The sequence below is a fragment of the Staurois parvus genome, unplaced genomic scaffold (assembly GCF_062004578.1).
Source record: "Staurois parvus isolate SC_StPar_1 unplaced genomic scaffold, SC_StPar_1.0 ptg003928l, whole genome shotgun sequence".
Lineage (NCBI taxonomy): Eukaryota > Metazoa > Chordata > Amphibia > Anura > Ranidae > Staurois > Staurois parvus.
The window spans coordinates 54,361-57,456 of NW_028321723.1; the positions used below are offsets into that span (position 1 = coordinate 54,361).

A 3,096-nucleotide genomic window follows, 5' to 3' on the forward strand; every position below is an offset into this window, starting at 1 on the left:
GGAGGGCATGTGTCCTGGCATGGTTCAGGAGGAGGCAGGGGCCGACTGATCATTCAAGCACTTCCCGAGGGCCCATGGTCAGTAAGGGGCCCCATGAGATGCCCCTGGTACCTTTCAGAGACTTTTTTGGGTGTGGCTTGAGTGTGGGCGAGGACGCAGGGGCCCCATGATCCCCTATTGCCCAGGGGCCCCATAAGTTGTCAGTCCGCCCCTGGGAGGAGGCCTTTTCCTGGCCTGCCAGGCTAAGGGCTTAAATAAGGATCTGGTATGGATTTTTTTTTTTTTTGGAGGGGGGTGCTTCACGCATTTTTCTTCTTCATTTTTGGGTGGGGCTCAACTTTTAAATCCATAGCAGACCAGAAAGGGTTTGGTATAAAATATTTTTTGGGGGGCTCCCATTTGTTTTTTTTTGAGGGCATGGCTCAGGAGGAGGTCCTTTCCTGGTCTGCCAGGCTAAGGGCTTAAATAAGGATCTGATTTTAATGGGGGGTTTTTTGGGTGGGAGGGGTTTCACACATTTGTGTTCTTGATTTTTGGGTGGGGCTCAACTTTTAAATCCACAACAGACCAGAAAGGTCTGGCATAAAATTTGGGGGAGGGGCTCCCCTATTTTTTTGGGGAGGAAATGTAGCCTGGCATGATTCAGGAGGGGGCCCTTTCCTGGCCTGCCAGGTTGAAGGCTTTAATAAGGAACTGGTATAGAATTGGGGGGGGGGGCGGCTCAGGCAATTTTTATTTTAGCTACGAAGGGCTTGGCATGAGTTATGGGGGAACCCCCAAACCATTTTGTTGACTATCCCTGACTCCTTCCATACTGGACCAGTGATGTCATGTGACCAAGCTGTCAGGCGTAACAGCGGCAGTAATGCCTCTACTATACATGATGGCGTTGGGTTCAAGCCCACTTGTGCAGATATTTGGGGGTCCGTCCAAACACCCGAACAGTCAAGGTTTGGCCTGAACTATAACCTCCTCCCTGATGATGACCTGTTTATGTATTCTACCAGGACATGCTGGGAGTTGTAGTTGGCATGGTGAGATTGTGTCCTGCATCGGAGTGGAGGCACACATTTTTTTATTTATTTTTTTTTTTTTTAAGCCCGCAAACGTGCAAACTACAACGAAAAAACCCGTAAGTGATCACAAAAAATGTGCAAGTGCAAAACACCACACGAAAAAGTGCACTTAGGGGTGTGCTGTGTCCTACCCCTAAAGGGGCTTGGACCGCTTACCCTGATCCCCCCGGGGCACGAAGCTCCTGACGGGGACAAGGTTCCCAATTGGTCCTCCTGGCCAAAAGGCCTGGTGGACCACCGTTCCTAGTGTCCAGCCGAAGCCAGACACCCAGTACTTGGTCAGGGGGCTCTCCCGAAGAAAAGCCCCCTAGGGATCAGGGGAGGAAGGAACCAAAAGGCCACACATCCTCCCCCTAGACTTCAGGGTAGGCCCGAGGACCCACACCCTCCATCCGTGAAACACACACATAAGTAAAGAAAAAAGTGACAAAAAGTGGGAGGTGATTAAATTAAATAAAAAATAAAAAAGTGGTTCCGTGCCAAATAGTGCACAGACCGGGCCCTGAGGCCCGTAGCAAAAATTGCCCTGGTCCTAGCCAGAAGGCCTGGTCCTTAGGGCGCTGTGCAAAAAGAGTGTAAAAACAGTGACCATGTGCCATCTTCACACTGTGGGGTCCCACACCCAGGTGTTACTAGTGGCACCCCTGAGAGCGTCTACTCAGGGGGCACTGAGTTTGCGGACTTTTTGCGTCCCCAGCCCCTGGCCAGACCAAGGTAGATCCGTCCAAATCAGGAGGTACTGGGTCTTCCCGGAGGAATTACTCCCAAGGCCCCAGAACGAATCATGGCGCTCCCCGGTTTCTGTCCCTCCGGTCCAGCCTTCCGGACCCCCATCATACCAGTGAGGGTACTATACAACAACCATCCCCGCAAAGCTAGAATGGCCGGGAGCCCCCCCCACTGGACACTGATAAGAACAGATACTACACTTGATCTTAGCCAAAAGGCCGAGAAGCGATAGGGGTGGAGGCACACATCAGCCTCCTGAAACATTTCCCGACTTCTAAATGGCGCTATGACCCCCCAGCCAGCCTGACGCCTCCTCAGGAGCCGAGGGAGGATGACAGAGCTGAGAGTCACGGACAATTTTGTAGGAATTACGGCGCGGACGCGGGGAGGTAATGAAGGAAATGCCTCACTCTCTGCAGTCAATTTGCAGGAGTGGAGCGTCTTATCAGCGAGGTGCAGGGGCCTCATGAGTCCTGACACCAACGCGGCTTCTAAGTGACACCGTGACAAGTACTTCAGGGAGGGCCGTCTACCAACCTCCAACGGAAAGGATACGGGAGGTGAAGATGATGCTCCTTGTGCTCCAGGATATATAGAACGCCATGTTCTCAATTGCTCGAAAATATTTTCCACGGACGCTTTGATGTGAGGGATGAGCCGCCAATCCCGGCAAACTTAGTATTGCGGCAATTCACTAATTGGTCAATCAATAGTTTCCTGTGAGACCCCATCGCTCTGTGACACGGCTTTGTTTATTAACAAAGCCACGTGATCCCCCACCTAAAGCATGGCTACCCCCCGAAACAAAGAGAATATTCTGCAGGTTATACGTTCTTCGATGTGGTGGCCGCATTAGATTGCTTTTTTCAGGTTGTTTTCCGTTTATTTTACATTGTGATCCTGGAAATATCTCACTTCCTGTTCCTTCGTGTCTATGGATTTTATTCCATCGTATGTATGGAGGGAGCCATGGTTGTCACATAGGCACACGTTATGGTCTCAGATCTGAGGACACCATCCATGGTCTGCATTTTGTCCACCAACTTTCTGGGTGGGAACAGCCAAATCACACCCATGTTATGTTTTGGTCCCACCCAGACCCCACCTCTAAAAATGTGAAGACTGCCCGTCACACCCACTGTATGGGTTGGTCCCGCCCAGACCCCACCTCTAAAAATGTTAAGACTGCCCATCACACCCACAGTATGGGTTGGTCCCGCCCAGTCTCCACCTCTAAAAATGTGAAGACTGCCCGTCACACCCACTGTATGGGTTGGTCCCGCCCAGACCC

General features: G+C 51.4%; 1 pseudogene; it reads right to left on the reverse strand.

Annotated features, from left to right (window-relative positions):
* Positions 1-1,918: 1,918 nt before the first annotated feature.
* On the reverse strand, positions 1,919-2,035 carry LOC149427218 (U2 spliceosomal RNA; annotated as a pseudogene).
* Positions 2,036-3,096: the final 1,061 nt, after the last annotated feature.